Raw genomic sequence first — 14,362 nt, forward strand, 5'->3', positions numbered from 1 at the left:
TTTTCTAGCCCAGCTGATGGAGCAGAGCCTGTGAAGGAGGCTCTGTATTTCATAAATATTTTCAGCCATGGCAGAAAAATTCCCATTGTTTCTGCTAGGGAGGAGAGGGAAGTCCCATAAATACGACAAAGTTTTAAGTTCCTGTGTTATTATTCACATTTTTCTTTCCTGCTTCCATCACCGTGTATGATTTGTGTAAAGGTGCATAATTCCACGATCTGGGGGGAGAAAAAAGCAAAAAAAAAGAATGAAAATCTGGAAAGCCTTGCCTGTGACCACATGGGATGAAAGTCCCATTCTCTCCTCGACACACCCTCTGTGAGGTGCTTCCTCCACACCACCACGTCCGGAGGTGGCTGGGAAGGCCATTTCCATGCAGAGAAACTACTCTGGATCTACCTGATAAATAAGGCACCTAAGAATGGCGTGGGTGTTGCAGCTGCGGGGAGCTTCGAAGCTGCCAAGGGAAAAGGGAACTTAAATAAACTTCTGTCCGAGTGCCCGGGCTTGAGAGGAATGCAGTGAGAGATAACATTCTATGTAATCCCAGCTCATTTGTCCCAGGGAGGGGAAAAATTCGAACTCATGCTCTTTGAGCATCTGTCAATGTCATCCAGTCTGTGGCAGTGCCAGTAAAATATAAAATCTGCTGAAATTAGTGGAGGGTGTTCAGCTGCTTTTAGTAAGGCCTTGTTATTCCAAATTAAGGTATGGGATTGCAGGTGTGGATGGCAAAACAAGGTGGTTTCTTTATATCACGAGTAAAGTGTGGAAGAGTGCAGCCAGCAAACCAAGGGGCAATGTTAGATCCATTCACGCTGCCTGGTGAAGATGAGGCCATATCTGGAATATGGTGTCCAGTTTTGGCTCAAGAGGGATGTGGAAAACCTGAAAGGATCCTGGGCATCATGACCTACGGGGAGAGATTGAAGGAGCTGATCTGGTTTAGCCTGGAAAAGGGGAGCTGAAGAGCCTTGGTAAGGGACACAATTTGTCAGAGAGCTGTTCAGAACCATGAAGTGCATTTTAGGAAACTGATGGTGGATGTAAAGAGGATCTTTTCCACTCAAATGTTGACATAGGAGTGGGAGCAGTTCATCACAGAGGTGCCTGAATTTCTTCCCTGAGAAGCTGTCAGGGCTTGGCTGAAGAAAGCCATGGCCAACCTGATCTACTGCTTTGAGGCAGGAGTTTGGATTGGAAATCCTGAAGGATCCTTTCTAGCCAGGATATAAATATACAATTCTTTAGCTCACTAATTTACAAGGGGAATTACTAATAACCCTTTAAATAGCACCACTGTAGTATCAAGGTGCTCATGTCTCAGATATTGTACAAAGTGAAAACCAAGTCTTAATTACGAAGCTAAGTGCCTGATATTTCCCCAGCAAGAGCCAGCTTTGCTTAGTTTAACTGTGAGAAGTTACCAGCACAACAACATTTTTTCACCACACTGTTCTGATAGTTGCTTTGGGACAGTTTTGGTTATCATTGCATCAAAGCTTATATACCAGATGACTTGCTTTATTTGAGAATTTCTGGGGAGATTTCTGTGTGTAGTGTAAGAGGAGAGATGGCCACATGCCATTAAGAGAGCACAAGGCTGAGGATGAAGCAATAGTGGTCATTAGGGTAAGCAGTAATAAGCAGCACCATGTACGTCATTGTTTCATTGTTATTTTTTTCATTTCTGAAATGATGACCACGAGCAGAAGTGGAGAAAGAAGAAGGAAGACTAATAGCAGCTGCCTTGAGTCACCAGAAGCGAGGGCTGGGCTCGGGTGAACCTAATGAGGTTCAACACGGCAAAGTGCAAGGTTTTGCATTTGGGCCGGAAGAACCCCAGGCACCCGTACAGGCTGGGAGGAGTGGTCCTTGAGAGCAGCTCGGCAGAGAAGGACCTGGGGGTCCTGATGGACGAGAGACTGAACATGAGCCAGCAGTGCGCTCTGGCAGCTCGAAAGGCAAATGGGATCCTGGGCTCCATCAGGAGAGGGGTGGTCAGCAGGGACAGGGAGGTGATCGTCCCTCTCTACTCGGCTCTTGTGAGGCCCCATCTGGAGTACTGTGTCCAGGTGTGGAGCCCTCAGTACAAGAAAGACATTGAGATTTTGGAAAGGGTCCAGAGGAGGGCGACTAAGATGATCAGGGGGCTGGAGCACCTCCCCTATGAGGACAGGCTGAGGGAGTTGGGCTTGTTCAGCCTGGAGAAGAGAAGGCTGCGGGGTGACCTCATTGCAGCCTATCAATACCTGAAGGGAACCTACACCCAGGAGGGGAGTAAACTCTTCAAAAGGGCTGACAACAGCAGGACTAGGGGAAATGGATCGAAGTTGAAGGAGGGAAGATTTAGGTTGGATGTTAGGGGGAAGTTCTATACAAGGAGAGTGGTTAGGCCCTGGAACGGGCTGCCCAGGGAGGTTGTGGATGCCCCGTCCTTGGATGTGTTTAAAGCCAGGTTGGACGGGGTCCTGGGCAACCTGATCTGAATGTGTGTGTTTGGTGGCCCTGCTAGGCAGGGGGGTTGGAACTACATGATCCTTGAGGTCCCTTCCAACCCGGGTGATTCTGTGATTCTGTGATTCTGTGAATCATAAAATCATTTAGGCTAAAAAAGATCACTAAGATCAAGTCCAACCCTCAGCCCATCATGACCATGCCCACAAAGCCATATCCCTCAGTGCCATATTTACCCTTGAATACCTCTAAGAACTGTGACTCCAACACTTCTCTGGACACCATGTTCCAATGCTTTCCCACTTTCTGAGAAGAAATTCTTTCTTAATATCCAGCCTGAGATTAGTGGAGCCCTGCCTGCACAGCTTTCTAGCCGTCCTACAGAGACTCACTGATGCACGCAGTGGGCACCCAGTGTGAATCCAGAATGAAGTCTCTCTGGCTGTGTGTGCAGAGCAGAACTACTGAGAGGACAAGGAGTCCCTCACATCCTTCTTGACCTGTTTGAGGCAAGTAATCATTCACTGTGTAGATAATGAACTATACCTAGAGTGCACTCAGCTTTCCCCTAGGGCAGTACAGCTCCAAGAAGGCAAAGGACATCACTGAACATGTAGGCTGTGTGATGGCAATAGGACCTCCCAACATGGCAGCCTCCATAGCAGATGTGGCTGGCAGCACAAGAACAAGGACCTGACAGGACCCCAGACAGCTGGGCTCGATGATCTTCGTGATCTTCTCCAACCTCAGTGATTCTGTGCTTCCCAGAGCACTTCTATGGCTGTTCTTACCTGCAAATCAAAGTTCATTCAGTGGAAAAGCAAGTATGGGAAAAGCTGTCCATTTCTGAAATCTTGGCAAGGAGCTAGGCAGCAAAGCCATGCCTTGAGCTGAAGTTTACTCTTACTCCCATTCCCCCTCACCCTCTGCTTTTGGTGGGTCAAACATGAGGGCATGCTGAGTTATGTCTCACTGCTCAGGATGGATCCAGAACCAAGGGCTGTCCCACATAGTTTGTCTAAATAATGTTTAGTCTTTCTTTTATTAAAGTTTGTCTCCCAAAGGCAGAGTTGTCCCCCTCTGCCAAAAACAAGCTAATTATTTGCTGGGATTGGCCCAAGCCCTGGATTGCTTGCTCAGTTGCCTGGAAAGATGCCGTTCATTTTGCAATGTCTGGTGTTGCCCAGTCAAATGTGTTTCTGATTAATGAATCCAATCTCTGTGTGTTTCTAAAAAAGGACAAGAGCAGAAGGAAATGTGCAGGGCTTCTTGCTGTGCATGATGCAAATCTAAGTGCCAACAAAAGAAACAGTGAAGGGAAATACAACAGGACTTCAAGGTTTTGCACTGATAGCATCAAGAATGTCCAGTGGATAGCTGGCTATTCTCCTTAGTCTTTGATTAAGAGTAAGATTCTTTCCTATTTCATATTTCAAGCCCTGTGAAAAGTAGGAGAAGCAGTTTCAGGGCATTAGGGTTGTGGTGGAAGGCAGCAGCAGTTAGGTGCTGTTACACAGGCATGTCTAGACACATGAGAAATAGGAATGGGTGAGATCTGCACCATGAGGATATCACTGTGCTATTAGGAAGTTACGTAAGTTGTTTGTTCAGTTCTGAGCAAGAAGCCAGGAATAAAGGCAAATTGCTTTATCTTCTGGGCTTGTGGTCTTCTTGCTGATGCTCCTCCCTTCCTCCACAGTGGACCTCCTTGCTCAGTGTCAGATAAAAAGCAGTAAGGATTGTATCATCGCCTCCTCCAGCACAGAAGACCTGAAAAAAAGAGTACGCACTTAACCAACCTATTAGCAGACTGAAAAGCAATTGCTGGCTCATGTTTCATCCAGATGCACTCATTCTCCTGTCACTTTTTCTCTAAGCAGTGGCACCTGGGAGCACACGGCGTTGCAATCTCGGAGGCTCTGGGATGTTTCAGTGCATTTATTTGAACACACCTTGCACTTGCTCAGGACTTGGTCATACCCTGCTTTCAATCACAGAGGGGATCAGAGGTTTTGGTTCCCAGGATCCTCTCCAGTGTGCTGTGCAAGCTGTTGAATTAGGCTGCCTCAATGCCCGAGAAAGAAACCATAAAGGATTTCCTCCTGTTCCTCACCCAAATGATTTTCTGAACACCATCTTCATACTGCCTGGTTTCAGATGGAGCCATGAGACTAAATGGCTTGGAAAGAGGCTTGGTAAGATTCCAGATGAAAATAAAAACAACCACAAAGCCCCAAACAAGAAAACAAAATTAAAAATTAAAAACACACAAAAAAACCCACACACACAAAAAACAATCCACCACAAAATCAAACAAAAGCCTCAATCTCTTTCATTGCCATCACTGCAGTCAGTCATTGTATCAGCACCATGCCAGACCTCAGAGGAGAAGATTCGGTGAATGCAGCTTTTCTCAGAGTAAAGTGTGGTTTGCATTGTTGTCTCCTCAGGGAAGACAACATGCATAATCACTCCATAAACCAGGCAGACATTGTATTTGGTATTCAAATTCTCTGGCTGCCCATAGAAGTCATCGTTGCCCATCCTTGGGGGTGTCCAAGGACAGGCTGGATGGAGTCCTGGGCAGCCTGAGCTGGTGCCTGATTTAGAGGTTGGCAACCCTGCACATGGCACAGTGGTTGGAGCTAGGTGTTCCTTAAGGTCCCTTCCTATCCAAGACATACTATGATTCTATGATTTATGTCTGCTGGCAAACACTAGGGCTGCAAAGAGCTCTTCCCGTTCTGTTAAGGAAAGACAGAAGAGCACAGGAGAAATGCCAGCACTCCCAAAGAAGTGTTCCAGTTTATGACATCTGGCTCAGCAGAAAGACACCTAGAGGCTTTCCTCTCCTCACCACCAGCTGTGGGATGTCCAGGCCTGATGACTACAATGAAAATCAGGCTGCGTGACTTCATTAATGACTTGCTAGAAGCAAACGATGTGGTGAGCATGTGCCACGGCCACAAATCAGCCACAAAAATGGCTCTTCCAGATCTGGTGGTGGGTTGGGTTGGTGTGGACTCACACTGCACTCACACTGCACCAAGCCAGGGACTTGGTGTGGGGAAGGGTGAAAATCAAAATGGTTCTTGAGCTGCAAAGTGTGGTTGACAGTCTGTGACTGTGAAGGAAGGAGAGCTTTCCCTTTCCATGAATAATAAGGGAAAACTGAGGCCAAGGAGAGTCATGAGAGTAATGCTTGTAATGAAGCATATGAATAAATACATGGATGTTGACTGCAAGTTTTCATTCAGCATTTCCAGGTTAAGCTTATGGGAATCTTCACAGTGCTTGTGATTGCTCCAGATGTTTAATTGATTTTTCTTTTTTTTTTAATAAACTAATTAAAAGAGAATTCAGAATACCTTCCATTATATAATATAGATAATTATTTTCCAGTGTATATTTGGATTTTTTTTTACCTATTCCATCTCACTCATTTTCATAGAATCATAGAATTGTTTGGCTGGAAGGGACCTTTAAAGGCCATCTGGTCCCATTCCCCTGAAATGAGCAGGGATGCCCACAGCTCCATCAGTGCTCAGAGCCTGGTCCAGGCTTTTACTGAGTCCTAATTTCTGATACCACACGCATCAAGATTAAATCATTTCAATAGAGTGAAATATTCCAAATATTGGGAATACTCAACATTCAGGACTCAAATATCCAATAGACTGAAACATTCCAACATTCCATTATGATTAAATAGCAATGCTCTGAAAAGGAATGCACTGCAATGTGAAATTCAGCTTGAGAAGAATATACACTGGCAAAATGACACGTCACAAAACCTTTCCTTGTAATGTGTTCATTGGAAGACGTCCCCTTACTTGTGGTTGAAATACAAAACCCTGTGTGTGATGTACGTCTAGAATTTCTCCCAGATATCTTCAGCCTATTAGCATTAGTTATCTTGTGTTTTCATGGGAAGTACTTGGAACTCAATCAAAGGCACTGTAGAAGCTGCCTGCACCACTGCAGTCACAGGTGCTGTATTCCATGGGGGTTGGTTCACACACATCCAGTAGGGAAATTCTGCCTTATAAACATTTCTGTGTCTTCTATGAATATATTCATCATTATCACAAGTTTCCCCTTTGGGGTCATCACTGTAATTTCTGCAGTGCCCTTGAATGATGTAGAGCTAACACAAAGACAGATGTGTTTTATTGTGGGTCAGGGGGCATAAGCCTCACGTGGGAGAGATGGCTTTATAGATGGTTGCTCACTCTGTGCAAATGCTTTTGGGGGATGGTGAGGACAAGGATGCACCTTGAACAGCGCTTGTGAAAATGGAGATGGACTCAAACGGTGCCCTTGACTTGTTAGAGCTTGAAGAATGAATGGGAGAGAATGCAAAGTGAACTGAGTGTTGAATGTGCTTCTCAATGGGATCCTGAGTCCAGACTTGATGTCCTGGTGTATGATCTGAGACAAACCAGAACCAAGCACTGGGATACAGAGATGTGCTAAGGGGAGGGAAAGGAAGCCTTTAGGCAGGCCAGGAACACATCCACCTCCAGATGAGCCTGGTTAGCCATGCTGCCTGCCCTGCATCCTGCCTGGGAGGGCCCCAGCCCTGTGATGTGTGGGAGGGTGGGATTTGTCACCCTGACACCATGAGTGTTACACCACCAACGCTTGACAGGGTGACCAGCAACGCTGGTGCTGGAGCCAGACCGTTCTGGTGCTGGTGGAGCACATCCACACTGAGTCAGAGACATAAACAGAGATCTGAGAGAGCCGGTAATCAAGTGCCAGAGGATTTCTAAGCATGTTCAGTTCCAACTGTTTTTTGCCCTTCTGGAAAACCCCTGACAAAATCCATACCAAGCTCTGGCAAGTCGAAACAACATCGTGTTCAACTTGCAAAACTATTTTCTTCTTTCTTTAATTCCTACAAATGTGGTTTTATCCTTAAGAAGAGGAAGGGGGCAATGGTGTCCTACTGCCCTTCTGCTAATGAGTTTCTGTCTGCTTCCATTTTTGAGACACAGAAACTCTCAGTTGCATGACACTGCCTGGGAGCACCAGGGGGAAGGCAGCAGGAAGTGTAGCTGGCACAGAGTGGCACAGAAGAGAGATGTACTCGAGGAAAAGGAAAGAGGAAACACTGGTCAACAGCTTGCACTTTCCTTCTCCCACTGCATGGGAAGAAAATAGCACAGAAAAGGCCTGGCACAAATTTTATGTGGATTTTTTTTGTTATTAAGAGAGGAATCGCCGCCTGATGTCAGAAGGAGAGTGAGGCAAATCTGGAATGTACATAACAATGTGGGTGAGAGTCCCAGTGCTGCTCAGTGACTGTTGTTGTTCCACACATTCTTTCAAGGGAGTGATTTAATTTGGAGGGGACAGGGACTGCCCCTACTGGGGAGTTACACAGAATCTTCCAGATGAGTCCAACAAATGCAGACTGCAACAGCTGAATCTGGATTTAAATCATTCCTGAGTTTTGAAAGTATTTGCAGTTCTCCAGTTTCAGAGCTTCTCCCATTCCAACTAAAACTGAGTGAATAACAGAAACCCTTTTGCAAGACTTCTGGCGCAGGAATAAGGCATTCAGTCTCCCTCGGGTGAAATCAAGGCTATTGGCACTACTAATCCTTCCAGCTGAGGAGTTTCTCTCCCCAGCCATGGCTCCCAAAACCATTGCTTTTCCACTTTCCCAAGATAATTCCCTATTAGGAAGGCAGCATCCCTGCAGCAAAGAGAGGGACACACCACAAGCACAATGTGAGCGCCACTGAATTTCTTGTAGCAAGGAATGGAAATTTGAGCAACGGGGCTTCTTCAGTGGTTGTAATGGGGAGCATAGCACTGGGGCTGGGGCTGAATGCTGGGTCCTCCTCCAGCACAGGGGACCTGGAATGAGGTTTTGCTACCATGGCCATCTGCCTGTGGGGACAGCCAGGCCACCTGGATGTTTTGTGTTCATCTCTTGGTCTTTCTGGGGTTTTGATCAGAAATTCCAGCCTGGTCTTAGCAACTTCTGCTGACAAGCATTTCTGTGAAACTGGTACTTTCCAGAAAAAAAAAAAAAAAAAGTGTAGTCTTGGTGAAATATTCATGGCTTGCACTTTCTGGGATGATGTTTATCCTTGTTGAAGAAGAGAAGAAAAGAGAGGAGAGGAGAGGAGAGGAGAGGAGAGGAGAGGAGAGGAGAGGAGAATCAATTTAATCTTCTTTTTTGAAATATTGCCAGTTGCCTTTAAATTCACCTGCTCTCTCTGGTAGCAACTGCTAATGCAGAATTGAGAAACAGATTGTTTTCTTCTCCCTTGGAGCTTGTTCTTTCAGAAACCAATGTGAATGATATAAGTTTATGTATTCTGTAATACAGGCCCCATCAAACAGGGATGCACAGTTGGTCTGAGGGGACACAGAATATGTCAGAATTCTGAAGAACAAATCAACCTGATCCTATTAACTTCTGAAAACAGTTAAGGGAAAACTTTTTTTTTGCTATTAAAAGATAGAAGATTTGCTAATGAACGGGAGCAGATTTAAGCATTATTTCTTTAATTATATGATTATAAGTTGTAGCCACCATTGTTGGATGCATACATTATGTCAAGTTTCACAGGACTTGGGTTGTGGGGCAAAACCAGGTCATTTCTCTAGAAACACAATGCATAAAAGCAGAATAGCTAAACTATCTCACAAAATAAATAGGAGTATGCATGTGTTGGCTTTTATTCATTCCATATATAACTATTTGGACTTTCATGCTTGAGTTTTCACTGTGTACACTTCAGTTACTCACTGTTTACTCACTTTCCTTGTTTCTGTGCATAGCTTAAATAGTAACAGGAGGGGGAACATGTGAGATGGACTGTAAATCCCCTAAAACCACCTACAACACCTCCGTGGAGGAGCACCAGAGTCATGTCTTCCTTGGACACACCATAGGGAAAGCCAGACAATAGTGTGCTGCTGATAGAAAGGGGATCATTTAAAAACAAGCAGGCAAATCGATCGTTTTTCCCTCTCATCTCCCAAGAATTTATTGGTCTGTGGCTGTTCTGCACCTGGATGGTTGTGAGTTGTAAGATTTTGGTGTGGCAGTCTCCAATGGTTGCTACTGGTGAAGTCTATCCTTGACAATTACATTCCATCCTGGTGAATCTGCTATAACAAAACATGTTTTTGTCTCACTGCAGTCCTGTCAGTGGCAAATCTTAGACTTCACTAAGACAAAAACATCACCTTTTGGATTCCACATGACATTTCTCTTGTGGTGTCATTTATTTAGAAAGAAAATTTCTCTTCTCTTTATCTTTTTGAATGAGTGTCTTTGTTTTATCTGCAAAGAATGTAAGAGCACTTGCAGGATGAATCATGTCTATTTTGTTTCCTTGTGCAAAATCACAGCTGCTATAGTTGTCATTATTAGGTTAATTTAAAATAATAATGAAAACTGCACAAGAACTCTTTTGATCACTGACTTTTCAGTTGCCATTGTCCTTTGAATGACTTTATGTGATAACCAAACAAAACATACACTGAAGTCCTCCCTGCCTACTGAGTTTTGCAGTCTTAAAGTCGGTTTGAAATCATTTGGAGCTATGTATGTATATATATACACACATACATGTAATGAAGGATCAAAGAGTAAGGAGAAGCTCAAGAGGCTCTTTAGGAATATTGGCACCAGCCAACTGCACATTTGTGATTTGGGCATGCAGTGCCCAGACCCCCAATTGCTCAGGCTTCTCATACACACTCATGCACTGCATCTCTTCCTGTTTAAAAACACTGAGGCATTTATGTGGCCGTGTGGTTTTAGGGCCTCTTGGCTGCATCTCAACACCTGCTAGAAGGGAAGCATCCCCTGATGAGTGCTCAGCAATTTGCAGCTCAGAATTCCAGCGTTTGCAGCAGCCTCATCTGCCTCCATCACCCCTTTAACACCCAGAGCGCTGGGCGACGTTTGGTTGTTTTTCACACAGATGTGTTTGATTAAAGAGACATTTCACTGTGTTACGAATCAGAATGTGTTTATTCAGGAAAACACTGCCTCCCCACCCCCACCTCCATATTTAAACTGCAATAATTAACAAAACTTTTTTATTCGACACAATACAATTACGTTGACATGTGTCTATTGCTAAAGCCCCCAACGCACTGTCTCACAACACAGGCTTATATATGAAAAAATACCCTTTACATATAAAGGTTCTGATATTCTGCACACTATCTGCTTGCCAAAGGCAGAAGTTCTGCTCTTCTACCACTGTCAAGCTTGAAGAACTCAGCTGAAGCCCCTGAAATTACATTCATATAAAGTATAAACAAATCACATGTTCTCTTTTTTAAACATGAAACTTATTCTTCCTCTTGAGCATAATCTTTAGAAATACTCCTTTTCAGACAGTTTCTTATGTCAAAGCTCACTCACTTCCTTGGAGTCAGAGCATCAGTAGAGCTCATTTGGCTCTTCAAACTGGGTTTTATACAGATTCTTCACATTTCTGTGGTTTCTTTTCTTTTTCTTTTCCTTTATATTCCTTCTTCTCCATTTGTTTTTTTATAAGAATGACAAATAGAAGCAAAGAAGAAGAAGCAGAATAAAACAAACAAACAAACAAACAAACAAAAAAACCCAGGGAGATTCATAAAACTGAAAGAGTGAAAAAAAACCCAACAAACTAATAAAAATTTCCTTGTGAACTCTTAGTACTGAATTTGTGCTTAATTACAAGATGTTGTTCTCCTCCTATCAGTTCTGCATGGGTCCAAGCAATATGCAGTGCTGGGAATGAAACGACCCAAGTTGGAAAGGCTTCTTTGCATGCACACATCCAACAGCTTTCCCAGTTGGTGTTGGTGTTTGTAAGTTGTCCTCTGCTGGAGAGCCATGGGCTTTCCAGGAGTCTCACAGCCTCAATGCACTCAATAGGAAGGTGTAGAAAGTGCCCATAAGTGATCAGGCCCCAGATTAAACAGTCTTTGAATTCTGTTGTCTTGACTGGAGCTGATGAGTGCCGGTGCTCAGTGGACTCAGTGCAGACTCAGTCACCAGCTGACAGTGTTTAACATAGGCTGCTAATTTGGGTGCTGTGACTCACCTCCTGAAAGTTCTTGCTTCAAGCCGGCTGTATAGGGAAATGGTAATCCTAAATTTAGATGCTGTGGATGTAGTTGAAGGGAAATGGTGTGCTAATACCTGCAGGATATGGCATCTCAGGAAAACATGATGGTTTTACTCATGGTGTACATCATCCTCATCTTGCAACAGAGGAGGGTAGCAGCTGCCTGTGAGCAGCCCTTGCAGCCCAGGGGCAATGCTGACTGCAGAGGGGATGAAGGCTCTCTGGCCCCATGGCAGGAATTGTGTGCCAGGAGCTCTGGGCTTTCACTCTCCTTGAAGCCATTTGAACATTCAGAACGTGCCATTCTACTTCGGTCTCTACTCTCACCCACCCCAAACCTTCAAGCTCCCCGAATCTGTTTTGAGAACGGCCATTGGGGATTTTTAAACATGAGCTCATCTGGGTGGGGGCACTGCTGCAGAACAGACTCAGCCAAAACACTTTTCCAAGACTTTGCTTCCTCACAGTTTATCATGTTTTCTTCTAGTAGTCCTACAGTCACCACGAAAAGGGGTTTTGAGGTCACAGAGTGCAACCCATGCTGTCACAGGGGTTGCTTGTCAGAATTTGCTTTCTACAGCTCTTCCTCCTACAGAAGCTGCCTTTGCCTTGAGGCTTTCCCTTGCTCCTCACACCCAACACCACATGCTGCATCACTTCCACTTTTAGGAGATGCATCAGACAGAGGTCCCCAAAAGTTAGTGAGGCTCCTCACTAACTTTGCTTTTTAAGTGGTTATTCATGCCAATTAGCCCCTTTCTCCCTTTAACCTTGGGATAGAGTGCTTGAAAATAAATTGCTCCTAATACTGAACTATGAAGACGAGCATTCTGAAAAAGAGCAGATTCATTTAAGAGCAACAGCTGAGGCTCCTCAAGAGGAATCTGTGTGTGTAAGAGGAACACAGAACCAGGTGGGCACATGGCTGAAGGTCAGTGGTGTGGATCCAGGTGGGATCTTTAGGAGAGGAGTGCTCATTCTGGGGTAGCACACAGCCCCTGAGTCGGCTTACAGCACAGCCATGGATTCCTCTCTCAGTGATTGCAATTTCCTCCGTCTGGGAAATGTGGAAGAACATAAAATGAAACAAAACCATCAGCCAAGCAAATGCAAATCTCCGTGTCCTCTGTAGGCGCTCACGCAGCCTCGCAAACGAATGCGTGTCAGATAAGCCATTTTCAGATATGAGCTCTGAGAAGTTTGAGTTCAGGTCAATTCCACAGGGGGTGTCGCTGAGCCTTCTGAAGTGCAGTCCATCCTGGACTCAAAGCCTCGCAGCTTCAGGGAAGTTCAGCTCCAACTCTACAATATCTGGTATCAAACTTGATTTGACTTTGATTTGCTGGCCCTTGGTTGAGCTTGGATGGAAGTGAATTGCACTGGCTTGACTTCTGTTTCCTACTGAAATTTCTTATGGTACTTAACAACAGCCAGAATTAAGCCAGTAATACACTTTTGTTTTTTTCTGTCAACCAGAGTCACAAATAATGGCATATATCAATGCCTGCGGACACTTCTTCAAGCAAAACACAGTTTAAGAGTGTGATCCCTTCTGAGAAGGGTGAGATGCTGCTGCTTCCTCCCTGGTCAACTTAGCAATAAATCACACACACATAAAGCAGCACATTTGCCAATCTCACAACTGGGGGAGGAATTTTCATGTTTTATCCATCACTTTAGCACTGTCACTGTTCACTCCTTGGAGCATCCAGGGCTCAGGGAATTGCAGGTTGGGGTGAGCAGAGCCAGTGGGAAGCTGAGACCACGGGACCGGGTCCTTTCCCAAAGCGTTGCCATGGATTCTGCTGAAGAGCCGTGGCACTGTGCAAGGAATCAGCATGGATTTACTTTTTTTTAGCAGAGAGTTGTTGTCAAAAATAAACTGCCCCAAAGAACTGGGGAATCAGAGAAGGAAACGTGATGAAAGAGTGAAGTGACTTAGAGAATGCCAGAAAGCAAGGAGGCTGCTGCTTGGCTCAGGGCCTCGCTTCAGTGAGAGCCATCTAACAGTTTTACAACCAATGGCAAAATTGCACTCTATTAATGAGCCCTCTTTATGGCTCTAATTTATTCTTAGTTCTCAGAGGCCATGGAGTAGAGGCCAAATAGTTTTATCCCTCGGTATTAAAAAGCCACGGGCTGAGAAGCTTAGTGCTGCTTTGTCAGGATTTTCTCCATCTGGCAAAGTAATAGAATAAAATGATCCTATGAAAAGAGCTCCTTTAGTTTTTTTAAATAATGAGCTTCCTCTTTCAATTCCAAGCACTTAGGGAAAAAAAGGTGGGAGTGGAGGGAGTAAACACATATTTTCACTCATTAGCTGCCTTCTCAATATTCAGGAGCTATAGCTCCTAACTGTCAGTCCTGCTGACACTTCTCTGGACTTTGGTGGTACTCATCAAGGCTGTGGCAGATAGAAGTTAAAAACCATGTTCCAAGGTGGGAAAGATTGATGGGGTCCAGAGGGGTGAGGTGATGGCAATGGAGGTGACAATGACACGAAGATGTCAAGGGGATTCTTTTAAGTTTCTTTAATGTGGAAAGAAAAAAAGAAAATGAATTTCGTTTTCTTTTTTTCTTTGGTCATTAACAGCAGAAGGAATTTTTGTTTTTGTCAATGTTTATCAAAACAGAAAGTAGATATCCATAGCAGTGAGTCAGCCTGACTATTCCTGACCCTTTGAAAGGTTTGTCGCGTTTTGAAATCACCTGGTTCACGGATTGAACCCTCAAGAATGTAGCAGGAAATATCACCAGTAAAAAAATTACTTCCATGAGAAGCCTATGCTCACACAAACTGATCATCA

This window comes from Centrocercus urophasianus, unplaced genomic scaffold (assembly GCF_019232065.1).
Source record: "Centrocercus urophasianus isolate 14NV4802_14NV808 unplaced genomic scaffold, USGS_Curo_1.0 seq_34, whole genome shotgun sequence".
NCBI classification, from domain to species: domain Eukaryota; kingdom Metazoa; phylum Chordata; class Aves; order Galliformes; family Phasianidae; genus Centrocercus; species Centrocercus urophasianus.